At 46.4% G+C, this 16,687-nt stretch overlaps 1 long non-coding RNA gene across 3 annotated transcripts; it reads right to left on the bottom strand.

The window, feature by feature from the left end:
- Positions 1-2,103: 2,103 nt before the first annotated feature.
- Positions 2,104-9,443, bottom strand: LOC128418676 (uncharacterized). Of its 3 annotated transcripts, none has more exons than XR_008331741.1 (2): positions 9,032-9,443; positions 2,104-2,411 (listed from the first exon to the last, which is right to left on the bottom strand). It is a non-coding gene; the product is annotated as an uncharacterized LOC128418676 (long non-coding RNA). The 3 variants fall into 3 exon arrangements; XR_008331742.1 differs by lacking the exon at positions 9,032-9,443 and adding an exon at positions 8,069-8,321; XR_008331740.1 differs by lacking the exon at positions 9,032-9,443 and adding an exon at positions 7,125-7,622.
- Between the last annotated feature and the right edge of the window lie 7,244 nt (positions 9,444-16,687).

The following is a 16,687-nucleotide window of genomic DNA, read 5'->3' as shown; positions in this document are numbered from 1 at the left end:
GGGGGCGGTAGAATGCCAGTGCCATAAACACAGCCTGGCGTGAAAGTTCCAGGAATCGAAAGACAGCCCTGTCAGTGTCCTTACTCTAGGAGGGGATGCAGCAGCCTTGCGGGGGGGGGTGGAGGTGGAGGGGGCCACAGAGGTGGGAGAGACAGGCAGGCAGGCTGGGAGAGCAGAGGAGGGAGGAGGAGGCGCAAGGCAGCCTCTACCTGTGGGTGGTGAGGAGAGGTTAGCAATATCCACAGGGTCATGGGTATTGCTACTAAGTGCTTTTGGAAAGCGGGGGGGGGGGGGCTGGGGAGGGAGAAAGGAGGTTGCCATGGTGAAAAAAAACACATGATGCATACTGATGGACTGGTGGGGAAGGAGAAGGGGGGGGTGAGAACTGCCACAGCAAATATGAGAGGCTTGAGAGCCATCTGTACAGTGAAAGGAGAAAGCTAGGAGGAATGGGGGGGGGAGGGAGGAAACAGGGAGGGGAATGTGGCTTTTGCCGCAAAGCCTCTTTCCTTTGGGGATGGCATTTCTGAACAATGCTCTCCCCAGCCTCTCTCTGCCAGGCTCACCCTCCTTCTCTCCGTTGCTATTCCTCTCCCCCCCCGCCCCTTCTCATGAGAAAGGAGAAGGACACAAAACAGGCATTTCCCTTTGCTGAGCTTCTCTGAGAGCAGGGAGGGAGGGAGGGAGGGAGAGAAAAACCCGACCCCAAAATGTTCCCCACCTCCCTTCTCCTGTGATCTTGGCCAAATCAAACAATGAGCCTGGAAAAAGATCAGAAAAAGCCAGCCACCTGCCAAACCAACTGTGACCTTGCAGGGTCTGATTTAAAGGATCCATGCTCTTTATTTTCACAGCACCAACCAGGCTGACAGCTGGGGGGGGGGAGAAGGCTACAGGCCCTCATATTTATAGGAGTAGCAAGCAAAAAAGCAGAAAGGGGTGAGCCCAAGTATGTTGCAGAAGCAAGCAAGATACTGTAGACTGAAAGATAAGAGACAAGAGGAGAGAGGGTGTTTCTTCTTGCTGAATCAGAAATTCCAGGTCAAAAGTATCCGTCAACAGATAGCATTTCCATTTGATTCTCTCCAATTGGGAGAGATTAGGGCTGGCTCCAGGTTTGAACAGGTCACCAGCTCAACGGGGGGCGGGCTAGCAACCCTGCAGCTGGCAGGTGTGAACTGCCACCTTAAATTTCCCACGGGGATCCCCACTGGGTGGTGCTATCTTGCGGGCATTGTGGGAAATTTAAAATAGCAGCTCATAGACCCAGCTGCTCAGCATGGAGAAGAGTGGGCAGGGCCAGGGTTTGCGTCCCACCAGGGTGCTGAGGGTACAGCAGTTGCCGGCTCTGAATGCAGAACTAGTTTTAGCATTAGGTGCTAGCGCAGGCCAGCAATCAAAAAAAATTGTGCTCTGTGTTTGTTTGTGAGTGGCCTCTAACAGTATAGTGGAGGGGACATTATATGTGAATGCAAAAGAGCAAAATCCTAAACAAGGGTTGCTAAAGGGAGATGGTAGCAGAGCAAAGGCAGTTTTGCTGCTATATTAATGCACAAATGTCTTCCATCTCAACAGAGGTCACACCTGCACCACACATTTAAAGAAGCATCATGCCACTTTAAACAGCCCTGGCTCCCCCCACCCCGCCCCCAAATCCTGGGGACTGTCTTTCATTAAGGGTGATGCGAGACTCCTGTTCCCCTCACAGCACTACCAATCCTAAGGAAGAGGGACTGACCGCTAAACCACTCTGGAGAGGGTAGCTCTGTGAGGCGACTAGGGGTCTCCTAACAACTCTCAGCATCTTTAACAAACTACAGTTCCCAGGATGCTTTGGGGGAAGCCATGACCATTAAAGTGATATAAGAGCACCTTAAACGGTGCATATGTGGCCAGGGTGCCGCTTGCACCTTCAGTAGTTGTGTAGCAGGCGCCGTTTGACATGAAAGTGAGACCCCCTGAAATTCTGTCTTCTGCATCACTCATAAAGGGGCAAGAGCCCTATCCCCTTTTGCACCTGCCCATCCTCATTCTCAGCTGAGCCCTTTAAAGAGGGTGGCTGCTTAGGCAGCACTGAAAAAGAGGGCGAAATAAAGCAATGAATTAGCAAATGCTAATGCCAATTTATACATCCAGATGCAATTTAGAAAAGATTGCTATAATTTATATCAAAAGACAGTACATCTCACCATAGTGGGAAAGACTGTGTGACCAGGTGCCCTTTGAGCCTGTTCAACATTCTGCTGCCCAGTGCTGTGGATGGGGACATGAAGGCGTCTCCTGTCCTCCCTAATTCTTTACCTTTGAACAGGACTTGACCAGACGGTTCTTCAGAAGGCGCCTTTCAATAGAGAACTGTCCTCTGTAAAATAGAGAGCCCTCCAGACTGGCATTTCTTCTCCAGGTGAATCCTGCAACATGCAATTGACACAATAGTAGAGCATTAGTAGACAGTCAACACATCATTCCACTTTGCTAGTTCTGCAATGCTTCCCCAGTGTTGCTGTGTGATTGCTGTCTGGACTGGCTCTCTTGTACTATAACACAACAACAACAGGAGATAAAGAGTAAACTGGGAGTAAACTGGGATATTTGTGGCATGAAAAAAGGGGGGTTTCAGCAAGAAGCTATGGGTTATGTACCTATTGAAAGCAAAGCAGGGTTTCCACCCTGAAACCTTTGCAGACTCAAACAGTGTCATGAAAGTGGGATTTGATATAACTACCCTGATACCATCATGAGGGCAAATCATCACAAATGAGCAATAAAAAGACCGCCTTTCCTGTGAAACACATTTTATGCAGTTTCAGCATGGAGGAGTTGAATGGGGAAGATCTACCTGTGGAGGGCGCCTATTGGCTAGTGCTTGTGACAAATGTAACACAGAGTAGTTTCACAACTACAAAAAACTTTTGTATTGAAGACTGTATTTTTTTTTAAAAAAAGAAAGTTTGATGGATTAACATATGCAGTGGTACCTCGGGTTACAGACGCTTCAGGTTACAGACTCCGCTAACCCAGAAACAGTACCACGGGTTAAGAACTTTGCTTCAGGATGAGAACAGAAATCGCGCAGCGGTGGTGCAGCGGCAGCGGGAGGCCCCACTAGCTAAAGTGGTACCTCAGGTTAAGAACTGTTTCAGGTTAAGAACGGACCTTGAGAACGAATTAAGTTCTTAACCTGAGGTACCACTGTAAATGAGTAAGCATACAGGAGACATCCCTGAACCAGAGTAAGAGGGAGAGGGGCAAGGCAGCCAGATGAATCAGCATTTGATTTCCAGGTATGTACATCTGTTGTGTCAATTGTGAAGCTGGGAGGAAGATAGTTCTGCAAAAAAAATAAGTGGCTGCCTGATGAGACCTCTCTTTTTCTTATATCTGCCTTCCCCTAGACATTTCTAAATTAAATAGTACTTCCTGTAAAATGCAATATAATCTTCATAAAAGTTAACAAAATTCAATGCTGAGGACCCATACCTTCACCTTCATTGGTATGAGGAGCAGAAGCAGAGAGCCACTTTACTTCTTAACTCAGCTGCTAGGTAGAACTTTCCTTTCAAACTTCCCCTTTTATGTCTGTAAATGAAAGGGACTAGAAACTTGGCTTTTTTAAAATAAAAAACCAGAGCTTCTGGGAATATCCCCATGAAGTCCCAGCTCCCACAAGCCCTCCCATGGCTATGGCACTACTCTGGAGAGGTTCGGTAAATAAAGTTGCAAGCTCATGTTAGCACCTTGACTCTCACAGTCAGTTCAATGCCCTCTTGGTTTTCAAAGGTAGCATGTATGGTTGAATCCTACCAGCGCTGATTAATTTAGCATTTGCACATGGGACGGCAGACTGCTTCTTTGTCCCAAAAGACTACAGTCATTGTTTGGGAAGCTTTAACAGCATTTTCCTATTTAGTTGCTGTTGGTTTTTCTCTCTGAACATCTAAGCCCAGAGTTTTTTTCCATGAGTCAGGAAGCCTGCTTTCAGCATTTTAAACATCAATTGTTCCAAATGTTTATTTGTGCCTCACCCTCCCCTGTACTTCCCCAGGACCTCAGGGCAGCTGTAGGCATGCCTCACAACCCCCCTGTGAGGTAGGTGAAGTTTTTCTCAAGGCCATCTACCTGAGCATGGATTTGAAGCTACTCTGCCTCACTTTAGATTTGGAATGTGTGATGCATTGAACCAAAGGCAGCCTGTTCAGATCAGGTCAGGTTCCATTTATTCCAAAAATAATACAGTGAGAAATGAATGGGTATGAATGAAATTCCTGTGCCATTCAGGGGATAAGGAGCTCACCTGTTCAGGTAGCAGCGGCCTCTCAGAGGCAGTCTCCAGGCCATTTTCTCCACCATTATGCCCCAGAATGACACAAGGTCTGAGGCACTGTAGGTGAGTATAATAGTGGCTGCCATGGCCACAGACCACAGCAAAAATAATAATATAAATTAGTTCAAAAAACAAAACAAACTACCCAATGTAAGACAATGGAATTTCCATGACAGAACCAGATTGAACAGGAGTTTCACAAATGAATACTGAAGGAAAGGTGGTAATGATGAAAATGAATGGTGGAGCAAAACATGGGGGGGAGGATTCTTGCACACACTATTTTGTTTGTTTGTTTGTTTGAATCAAATTTCAAAGAATCATAGAATTGTAGAGTTGGAAGGGACTACAAGGGTCAACTAGTCCAACCATCTGCAATGCAGGAATACTTTGCCTCAAATTTATATGCCACTTTAATGTCCATCGTTTGTGTTTGTGAGTGTGTGTGTGTGTGTGTGTACATATAGCCATAAAATCACAATAAAAACAACCTATAAAACAAAAACAGTGTACCAGTCAGAGTAACTAAGCGGCACCTACATCTAGGATTAGTGAAATATGCTTGGAGTCGAGTGTGAATTTCATGCTCTTTATTCAGCTCATAGTAGCAATGAATGTTTGTTTCCCCAAAACGTCTAGCTATATATACATTATTTACACAATGGGCCCCGCGTGATTGGTTAATTGCGGGCTGCTCCTGTAGGTTGCGGATCCACTTCATCCAGGAGCCTGATTGGCTGCTCCTGCAGGCCAATCAGGTCACTGATTCACTTCCACCTGGAGGTGGATTGGGTGGCTCCTGCAGACCAATCATACTGCTGCATTCTGGATCCTATTGTTCTAGGATTCAGCTCAGTACATAACAATTAGCTTAGCATTTGTGGTCACACTGTGGTAACCACAAGGTTAGGCTACTGCAATGCGTTATAACAGCATGCATAAGAAGAGCCTATCAGGCCAATAGCCCATATAATCCAGCATCCTGTTGTCACAGCAACCAACCAGATACCTGCTAGCCGGACAGGAGAGCATCAGCACTGCCCACCTTCAATTCCCAGCTACTGGTATTCAGAGGTATACTGCCTCTGACAGTGGATGCAGAACACACCCGTTTTGGCTAGCAGCCGTTGGTAGCCTTAACCTCCAGGAACCTGTCTAAGCCTCTTTGAAAGCCATACCAGTTGGTGGCCATCACAGCCTCCTGTGGGGGAGCAAGTTCCATAGTTTAACTACGCACTGCATGGAGCACTTTCTTTCCTCTGTCCTGAATCTCCCAACATTCAGCTTCATTGGATGTTCACAAGTGCTAGTGTTATGAAAGGGGTATGTGCATTTCTCTATCTACTTTCTTCACGCCAGGGATCATCTTATACATTTCTGTCCTGTCACCTCTTATTCGCCTTTTCTCGAAACTAGAAAAGAGGCTGCCTTTGAAGACAGTTTGGAGAGGGCAGAATTCAGAGGACAGGTTGTTGACTGAACCAGACAGTCTGAACATCTTACACTAATTTTGGTCCGACTGCATTAGCTGCCAGCTAGTTCCTGGGACTCAATTCAAAGTGCTGGTTTTTACCTATAAAGCCTTATAGGGCATTGATACCTCAGGGACTGTCTCTCCCCATATGAACCAACCTGCACCCTGCCTTCATCATCAGAGGCCCTTCTCCATCTGCCCCCACCCAGGGAGGGACAAAGGGTGGCAACACAAAAACAGGCTTTCAGTGGTCACTCTGCATTTGTGGAAACATATCTGGTGCCTTCAGTGTCAGCTTTCAGGAGACAGGTGTTTATCCAGGCTTTGGGGAGAGTAATTAGGATCAAACTGCAGGATGATTTCCAGCCTGTTTGTGGTGTTCATCTTTTAGTTGGGTGGAGTAGGATAGGCTTTGTTCTTTTTTTCAGTATTGCTGGGTGAGTAATTTTCAGATAAAACTTGTGTTTTATTGGTTTTTTTTTAAAAAAAACACAACAACAAACCCAACATATTTGTTTTTAAATGTTGGTAAGCCTTATGTACTTTAGGAATCTCTCTCTGACATCTTTTTTGTGTGGAAAGTGATGAACAAGTAAATAAATAATGGTGGCCAGGGAAAGACCTGGGTAAACAGGTATGCATTTAGTGGGCAGAAACTACCTCACCTCAGTGGGAAAGTCATTCTGCATGGTAGGTGCTGCCACAAAAAAGGCCCTTCTCACCACCACCACCAGATGAACATCTCTTGGCTGTGGCATGGTTAAAAGGTCAACACCCTCAGGCCACAGAGACTGGGATCGACTATACAAGAGCAGGCACTCTCAAATAGATTGGTCCTGAGCTGTTTAGGGCCTCAAAAACCATAATTAACACATTGAATTTGGCTCAGTAGCTATCTAGCAGCTCCTATATTCATTATGATGTGGCGTAAAATAACTAGGTGAATACAAATATAATTCATAACACTAAGAATTGTCAAACAACTTAATAAAAGCAATCTAAGCGGAAATCCCTATGTGAAACATACTTTGCAATACAGGTGTGATGGGCACAGGGTAGAGCAGAGGTCACCAACGCAGCGCCCATAGGTGCCCTTGTGCCCACCAATGCCCCCTATGACACCAGGCAGCTTCCTATGTATCAGAGGCAGCTCTCTACTCTCTGGCACCTCTCCCTGGTGAAATGCCATCTCTGACATTTCTGAAATCCTGTCAGTGTGCCACACCACCAAGCGTTTCCCTGTTCAGCCCCTCCTGTCAGTCTCTTGAAGTTCTCGTGTATGTCACCAAACGAAACACAGGTACAAACCAAGGGCAGCTCACGCACCAGATGGTGAAACGCAGCCCTCAATGTGTGATGCGGGGAAGGGAAACCGGAGCCGTGGTCTTCGGTGAGAGAAATGTCCATAGCTACGAGGCGCTACAGCAATCAGCACTCCCCTTTTCAGATCCTGCACAATCTCGGAAGGCCTAGGAAGCGAAGCTGCGGCCTGTGGTGCCCTCTGCGCAGGCCGCAGCCTCTTCCCCCTCTTCCTTCGAGAAGTGAGAGCGTGCAAATCCTGCCTTGCTTAATTGGCCTCCTCGGCGGCGTGGTGGAGGCCATCTCCCCGGTTGGTGACCTTGCTCCTGCACAAGGCGCTGTGAAGAGCCTGGCACTGCTGAGGCTGGAGGGGAGGAAGAGCCCAGGCCCCGTTGCCTGGCAACCACACAGCTGTCTGTTGACCTAAAAGGAGCTGCTCACTCTTGACACAGCTGGTGTTTACATGGAGCCAAATCTTTCTCCTTCGTGTTTGCATGGAACGAAAGCAAGGCACACAGACACAAGCGCTAACACGCTAACACACACACACACACAAACACACACACATGGAGTAGACAAAAAGGAGAGAGAAAGAATGTGGAAAACAGAACAGACTTCCCCCCGCCTGCGCTGCCCTTCATTGCTAGCTGGAAGAGAAGATGGGGGAGAGAGAGGGAATGTGTGTGTGTGTGCAGAAAGGGGTCAGGGACATCACAAATCCCTTGGAGGGCCAGATACGTCTTTATCCACTGTAGCACAAAGGAATGTGTTGTGGAAAGCTATTATCTGAGGCTGTGTGTATGCCTTTAAAGCACATCCAAAGCACATCCAATTCCCTGCCTCAAAGAATCCTGGGCACTGAACTCTGAGCCTATCCTGGGTTCTTGGAGCAGCAACAGAGCAGGCCAGAGGGGTAGGGAGTCAGGAAACCCTTTCGCTCTAGGGTAGAATTTGAGGCCTTAGCACCTCACCTTGGTCCAGAAAGAGACAGTGGTGTGTTGCCCACCCTGCTGCCCAGCAGTGAGACTGTTCATGCGGAGGTTCTGAGCAGTCCGCCAGGAGACATGACCGCCCGGCTTCTGCTGGACGGCCCAGCACAGGAAGGAGAATCCTGTGAGCCAGCCATCACTCTGCCTCCAGAGAGTGAGGTTGCCCTGGCAACCGAGGAAGCACATAGGCCTGAGTAGGACAGTGAGCTGGCCAAGTATTCATGTGCCATCTCCAAGGATGAATCCTCAGATGCACTAGCGCAAGCAGGCGCAGCCTACTGGCAGGAGTGCCCATTTGCATGCACAGTCCCAATGGGAACTGTATGAAAGATTGTGCCCAACTCACTCTTCGAAAGGAGGGGGATGGGGTCAGGCATTGGGACAACATCTTAGCTTCTATGTTAAGAGCTCAGCTTCTGAACCAATGCTTCTCAACTATGACTAATATTGTTGTTATTATATTTATTTATATCCTGCCTTTTCCCCCCAGGCCTAGACTCAAGGTAGCTTACACAAATTAAAATGACACAGATAAAATTCAAAAACTAAAAACATATAAAAGTTAATTCTTAAAATGTAATTAAATTCTAATAGAATTAAAACAATATTTAAAACACAGACAGAAAAACAGCATAGCACTTTTAAAAGCCACTTCCTTAAAAAACAGCTAGTTTCCAAAGGCCTGCCAGAATAAAACTTTCTCCACCTGCCAGCAGAAGGACAACAAGAAGGGAGCCAGTCTAGCTTCTCTAGAAGTTCCAAAGTCTGGGAGATGCCACTGAGAAAGCCCTCTTCCATTGGATCCCCAGTGTAATGAACTGGCAGCACAACTGGGAGGAGGAAGAAGAGGAAGAAGATCCCAGCGAGGGGTGTAGCCAGGACTGGGACACACTGGGGAAGCAAGCAGGGGGTGGGGAAGGAGAGGTTGGTGTAGGAAGTACTCACGGGGTGAAAGAGGATGGCGAGGGGAGGGAGTCAGTGCAGAGGAACCAGAGCAGAGGACCCATCACCAGAGCCAGAGGGGATCCTGTTTCCACAAACACAGCAGGCTCTGAGGCATAAGGAGCAGCAGGCAGGGTGCTCTAGGAGGCTGAGGCAGGCAAGGGTCCACAACCCAGCTCCCTAGCTGGCCAAGTGTGGCTCACTAGCTCTGCAAGGAGGGGTGTGATTCCTCAGATGGAGCAGGCTTAGAACAGGTGAGGGTCACCTGCCTCGTCAAGCCCAGATGCTGCAATCAGCATGCAAAGAACCAAAGGGAAGCAGAGCTGATATGCTGTGTATGCTCAGCTGCCCATGTTGATGGACCTCGGCTTGGACCCTGGACTGAGGACTTGACATACTGACTTGCCAGGAGGTAGGCCAGGGGTTCAGGACACCCGCCAAGCATATCTGTGAGGGTGGTGGTACTGCTATAAGGGCCTCCCCCAACGATTCCAGAGCTCAGGCAGGTTCATATGGAAGCTTCAGATAGGCTGGGCCTAAACTGTGTGCTGACTCTTGGAATAAAGCCTTTGGGAATTTTCGAGCTGAGTGTCCAATTGCTGTGTCCAAAAGTGGGAGCCCAGACACTTGCTGGCTCAATGCATCTTTCAGGGCACTTGGAAGAGAAAGTGATTTAGCATAAATTTTAAAATTGATTGTCACAATAAACAGGCTGCTAAAATGGCACGATCAGGTGTGTTGCCCCTTCCTTATCCACATGGTTAAGTTATGCCTTCTCGGTCTGGACAAGACATAATTAATCGCATTCATATCCTGCCTTTCCTCCCAGGAGTTCAAGATATCATACACAATGGGATGTATATTGCCCTGTTCCTTCTGAGGTGTTAGAAAGTCCGTTGCAATTCCACATGCGGCTCATAGTGGAAATGCAATCAGGGGCGTAGGAAGGGGTGGGGTGGGCTGGGGGTGGATCGCCCCGGGTGCTCCCACTGAGGGGGGTGACATTCGGCCCGCCACCCACAACTCCCAAGCCTACCCCAAGCCGTTGGGGTAAGGGGGGAAGCTGCATCTCTTTTCTGGCAGCATTCCCCCCCTTCCCCCTTCGTTTTGACAGCTTGGGGAAGGCTTGGCAGTTGTGGGCGGGCGGCGGGCTGAATGTCCGCCATGGGCGGCTCACTGCGCCCCCATGAGTGGCTCGCTCCACCCCCGGCTGCAGGGCGTGTGCGGCTATCCTGAGCGGCTATCCTGTGCCTGGGAGGGCACCCTCTGCGCCACACCCCCCTCGGGAGCACGCCTGTCCTGGGCAGCACGGGCATATGCTCCACCGCTGAGTGCAATGAGCAAACAGGGTTTCTAGCCCTCTAGAAGGATCTTTGTTTTGAATCGTCTCATTTCCATGTTGGTGATATTTGACAGGGTAGGGGGGCTGCCATACGTCCAGAATTTCCCAGACATTACTGGGATTTCAAAGGCAGAATGGATGTCCAGGGGGAATTCTAAAAAAAGATCTACAACTTTGGGGGTGTCCTGGTTTTTACTTGTTGAAATATAGCAACTCTATGATGGGGCCATTGCAGCTGATGTGCTTGGCAGACTTTTGCAAATCTAAGTGACTCCAGATTAAATGGAGGGGAAATCGTCTGGCATTTTTCATACTGGCATTGCATGTGTGCTATGAAATACTTGCATGCATTGAGGTATTAGGTTGTCTGTAGGAATTTCCTGTTACCCTGAATCCTGGAACTGTCTATGCTGTTTCTTAAACACTGGTTATAACCCTGCTTAGGGCAACTGTTAGACTGAGCTTAAGGCAGCTGCTGAAATTGATTCCCACACCAAAACGCCCACTAGCTGAGTGTGAACACCAGAACTTTCCCGCTGTGCCCATGTTTGACATCTATTCGCAAGCACGCTTAAAAACAAAAATTCTAACACAGCATGGGTTCCCTGTTACTTATCAGAGAAGGCATTCCCATTATGGGAGAAACTGCAATTGTCATCAGTCTACGCCGCATGCTTCCTGGCTTTTACTTATGCAATGACAGTCAAATGTCTGGTGCTCTGCTCAGCCAATGGAAAGCATCCACTTAAATTCAGGTGTGGGAATATTTTCCAGCTTGAGGGCCTCATTCCCATCTGGGGGCCACATGCCAGTGGTGGGCAGGGCCAGAGGCAAAAGTGGGCAGAACAACATATGTAAATTTTGCCTTTGTACACTAGGCTAGTTCCTGCACACACATGTCTCTATCCTCCATCCAGGTTAGCAAGAGGCATCATCAGAGCTCAAGGGCACATTACAGACTGGCAAAAATAGTTGGGTGTGAAGCACAGCTAGTGAGGGGTGCAGCCCAGAGAGAGTCCCAAGGGCCACTCTCTGGGCCTCTGATTTACTTGATGCCAGGCCAGGCACAGGAATGGGAGAGAAACTTGGTTCAGTTTGGATTTCAATACAAACCTTCTTAATTCACACTTCCTGAAACAAGACACGGAATATATTTGAATACACAGAATATATTTGAAATGCACTCATCTCTGAATTTTGCAATGCAGTTCTCCAACCCAAAAATGTGTAGGGGGGAAAAACTTACATTAGAGGAAAGTTTGAATAACAAAAATGCATAATTGGTATAAATGACATACGAAATGCATTATATAGGGGGACGTCATTTGCGAAAAGTATGCATATTAAGCCAAATTGCATACAGAAATGTATGTGTCAGGAAAATTTTGCACTAAAATGCTGATGAATTTTCATGAGGAACCTTTTTAAAAATCACAAAGGGGTGCAGAAATGTGGGGAACAAACTTTAAGACTGGGAAAAATGAGAAACTGAAACTGAATAGATTTGTTCTTCCTTATCCACTGGTTGTTGCAGGGGATAGCTTCTACTCCTATTCCAATACCAGATTGTTGGACTGGAATGTTCTCATTTAAGCTGTCATAATTAAGTTCCTTTAAAAATTAGAAAGTATAACTGACTCTCTTTTTTACACAAAACAACACACAAAAAACCAAACACACCTCACTGCTTCTCAGTGGACACATGAACATCTCATATCTCAAACTGAAATGCACATATTTGGCATAGAGACTAAAGCAATATATTAATTTCTAGAAAGAAATTGGAATTTTTAAAGCATGATTTCAAGTTTGTTCAGACAAACCATACTTAAAACTAACCATAGTTTGTTGTGGTTAAAATATAACTATAAACTGCGGCTTGTTGAAAACAGAAACAAATGCTTCCAAAGTGCTACTCATTGCTATATCAAAAAAGGAAAAGGGAGGTGGGCGGGTGAGAGGCCAAGGCTCACCAGACTTGTTCGCATAGCACTAATCTATGGCTTAGCATTGACTAAATGGAGCTCCTATGTTCCTGTCAGACAGTTTTCTTGCTTGTTTGATTTTTAAAAGCCTTTGAACCTACAAACATTTGTATTTCTGTGTACCTAGGATGCTTTCTGAGTTAGGTAGAAGCCACCACCTTCTTTCAGGGTGGCTCCTTACCACTTCTGTATTGACAGGCGTTCAAAGGCAGATCCACAGCATACGTTCAAATCACATTCAAAGCGCATGACTTTCCCCAGAGGATCCTGGGAACTGTCATTTGTTAAGGGTGTTAGGAACTACATCTCTGTGAGAGAGAAATCATAGCTCCCAGGATTATTTGGGGGAAGTCATGTCCTTTAAAAATGTCAGATGTGCTCATACCTCGGGTTGAAGTAGCTTCAAGTTAAGTATTTTTGGGTTGCGCTCTGTGGTGACCCAGAAGTAACGGAGCGCGTTACTTCTGGGTTTCGCAGCTCACGCATGCGCAGACACTCAAAATGATGTCATGTGCATGCGCAGAAGCAGCGAAACATGACCCACGCATGCACAGTCATGTGTTACATGTACTTCAGATGCTAACGGAGCTCCAAAACAGATCCCGTTCGTATCCAGAGGTACCACTGTATACAGTATGGATCTGCTCTCAAATTTACTATTAGAGAGAACAAGTGGGAACTGCAACAAAGTTATGCAGAATGGGGTGCTTCTGTTTAGGGTGCAAGCGAGGCATTCTGAATCAACACACCCAATATTGCCTAGCCCCACACCTGAAAGTACCTTAAATTTTACCCTTTATTGCGTTTTCATCCTGCAAGGAACTCAAGGCATCGTAAAGGTCTTCCTCTGATTTTTGTCTTCACAACAGTCTATGTGGTAGGTTAGACTGAGAGATAATAACTGGCCTCAAACCACCCATTGGGAAGGTGGGTTTCAACCTCTGTCTCCCCAGTCCTAATGCAATACTCTGACTACATTGACATTGTCTCCATTTGCCTCCCCCCCAAATCTCAACCCTCATGGCGTCCCCTTTAAGCAGGTCAGTTTGTCCTTCTGTGTGGTAGAGACTGTCCTGCTATTCATTGCTACAGAAACCCTCACTTGTCCCATTTTGCCCATGCTGAATCTTAAACTCTCTCTCTCTCCTGTCATTCTTCCAACAGCTCCAGTTTCTCAGTCACTTCTCCATGAAATGAAAGGCAAGACAACTGACCTTGGGAGGCTCTTGAGAGGCTGGGGGTGGAATTGGTACAGTGACACCACCTCCTCTTCTTTCCTTGGCATTCCCTCCACAGTGGCTCAATTCTGAGACAGAGTCCCGGGCAGAGAGAAATACACCAAATGAGCCATAAGGTACCAGCAAAGCATCTGTGATTTGAGGCCAGCGAGGACCAAGCAGGGGAGAGTTTTGGAGACTAATGTGTCCAAACCAGACAATTTTGGAACCGTTTATTTCAGTTTCTCTCATATTCTCATGTTGTTCAATCTTAAATTCAGTGCTCCATATTTCAACAACAATTTGCCATTTTTGTTTAAATTCTCAAGAAAATCCATCAGCATTTTAGTTCACATTTCTCCTAACAGACTTTTTTTTTTGCCTAATATTCACATTTTTGCATCCCCACCCCCCAGTATTGTGTGCATTTATATGCACACTTTACCCTAGTATATGCATTTTTGTAAACTTCACTGGGCTAAAAAAACTGCATTGAAAAATCTGGACAAGTGCAAATTTAAAATGATGACCATGTTTTCCGTTCTCAGATTGTTTTGGAAAGTTCAAATTAGGGAGATTTGACTTTAAGTGGGAACTGAATTGAGTTTCTCCACAGTCCCTTCATGGGAGGGGCATGAACAGAGAGATGTTTTTCTCCCTTTCTCATAATATTAGAAATTGGAGTCACCTGATGAAGCTAAATTGCAGGAGATCCATGATGACACAGAAAAGGAAGCACAACTTCACATAGTACATAGTTAAACTAGACACAGTGATGTCCACCAACATGAATGGATTTCAAAGGGGAGCAGACAGACCAGTGTTTAACAGAGATACTTTAGGGATGCCTTAGTTTTTTTTTAAATTGATTCGTGTGCTATCCTTCAGGTTTCCTAAGGGGATGGTCTCTGGCTCAGTGATAGGGAACTTGCATTGCTAACAGAAGGTCCCAGGTTCAAACCCTGCCAGAATCCCTGACAAGCACTGCCTGTCTATGAAGACAATACTCAGCTAGATGAGTCAGTGGTAGACTCAATATCATGCAGCTTCCTGTGTAAGGATCCTGAAGCAAGAGCGGTGGGGGGGGGCGGACAGAGCCCCTGTGAGGTAGGAAATGTATGTGAGCCCCTAACTGACAGGGTGATTGATGGTTACACTTTCCCCAACACTTACTGGATGTTCCGATTGATGTATCCTACTGAAGATACCTGGAATATATTTTGGCTATGGATATAGTGTTTTTGGAAGGGAATCGGCTCCCAGGTGCCTCTCTTGTTTTGTCCTGGGGTTGATGAAAGAGACTTGGGATATACCTCAGCACCGAGTTTAATTGGACTTATTTCCAGGTAAATCTCTGTAGGACTGCATCCTTAGATACATAGGGGGAAAGGGAGCTTTGACTGCAACAACTCCAACTCTAGAAGAGTTGGACCCAGCTCCCCTGGTTCTTGAAGTTCTTTAGCTTTAGACTGGACTTGGACTCAGCAGCTCTTCAGGCAGAGGACTGTCTTCTGTAAAGTTAGGCACCTGGCTACTGTTTAAAGGCCTTATACCAGGGGTCGGCAAACTTTTTCAGCAGGGGGCCAGTCCACTGTCCCTCAGACCTTGTGGGGGGCTGGACTATATGGGGGGGGGAATTCCTATGCCCCACAAATAACCCAGAGATGCATTTTAAATAAAAGGATACATTCTACTCATGTAAAAACATGCGATTCCCAGACCGTCCGCAGGCCAGATTTAGAAGGCGATTGGGCTGGATCCAGCCCCTGGGTCTTAGTTTGCTCACCCACGCCTTATAGTAAGTGTATTTAAGACTGCAGTCTTCATCTGCTACCAAGGCCTCTGCTCTGAACAGATTTTGGCTTCCTCCGGGCTGTGCTTTTCAAGCAACCGAGCAATCTAAGGAGGGTTTTGTTATTTTGCATAAAATGTAATGGCAATCTCCTACTTTTTTTAAACTAGCATTTCAGATAATACCATAACAAGAGAAAGAGGGAGGGGGGAAAAGAAAACAAGAAAGCATTTTTTTTAAAGAGCAAACAAAAACTTATTCAAGTAGGTAACAGTTTTCCCCACTATGGTGAAATGTAGTTTAATGTTTAAATTATGGCAACTATTCCTAAATGTGCATATATATCTATATATATCTATATATCTATATATCTATATATATATATATAGATATCTTAGCATATGCACATTTTGTGCAAATCTGTGTCCTCCCTTTTTGGGTATATGTAAGTGGCCAACCTAGAAACAAGCCTGACGCCTTCTCTGAGTAATATTGCAAACTGATTCAGGGGGTGGTTATGAGCAAAAGAATCTTTTAAGCCATGGCCTTCACAGATAGACACACTTTGCCCTTTTGCTTGCTTTTCAGGTGCTAGGCAAATAACGTTTGTTTTTAAGGTCTTTTAAACTTCAACCTGTGTTGCACTTTTTGCACAGTTGTTCAGCTCTGTCAATATACATTGGGCCCCAGGTCAGTTGGCAACCCTGATTTTTTTGGTTTTTTGGCAGAGCAGTCACAAGTTGCAAAGGAGTAACTAATCTGTGCCAGATGATCTTGGGTCTGGACTCTTGCACATGGCTACTGAGAGCCGACAGCAAATCGAGTGGAAGTGAGATAAGGGTATGTCACTGAGAGGAAGAGACTGGCAGAGGCCTGATGTGTGGTTCTGCAGCTCCTCCATCTGACTCTTCTCATCCGCCTCACCCAGGCAGCTAAAATCTCCAGCCGCGTCTGTGCCATTGCAGGCAGCCAAGGAGCTCCCAGCAAAGGGTTCATTGTGCTGATGGCGTCTCTAGAGCAGAGCAGAGAGGATGGCCACCGTCTTGCAGCCCCCATTTCTATACCGGTTGCCAATTGAAGCCTCTGGTGACAACACAAGAAAGATTAAGGAGAGTGGGGTGGAATGGCCAGAAAGTTCATCTCGTGGGCTTTAGGACACGGGAAGCAAATTGGCCGGTAGGAGCAGCTTCTTAAGAGTGGCCTCATGTGCAATTTTTCTTTTCTTTTAAAAATGACACTTCCCGGCCTCTCTTTGTGCACTAGGCTATTTCTGTGAACACTGGATCAATGTGGGTGAGAAGGGCAAAAGGGGGGCATTTGTAA

This window comes from Podarcis raffonei, chromosome 8, assembly GCF_027172205.1.
Source record: "Podarcis raffonei isolate rPodRaf1 chromosome 8, rPodRaf1.pri, whole genome shotgun sequence".
Classification (NCBI taxonomy): Eukaryota; Metazoa; Chordata; class Lepidosauria; order Squamata; family Lacertidae; genus Podarcis; species Podarcis raffonei.
The sequence above is the reverse complement of the archived record's forward strand: the minus strand, read 5'-3'. Positions and strand labels throughout refer to the sequence as shown.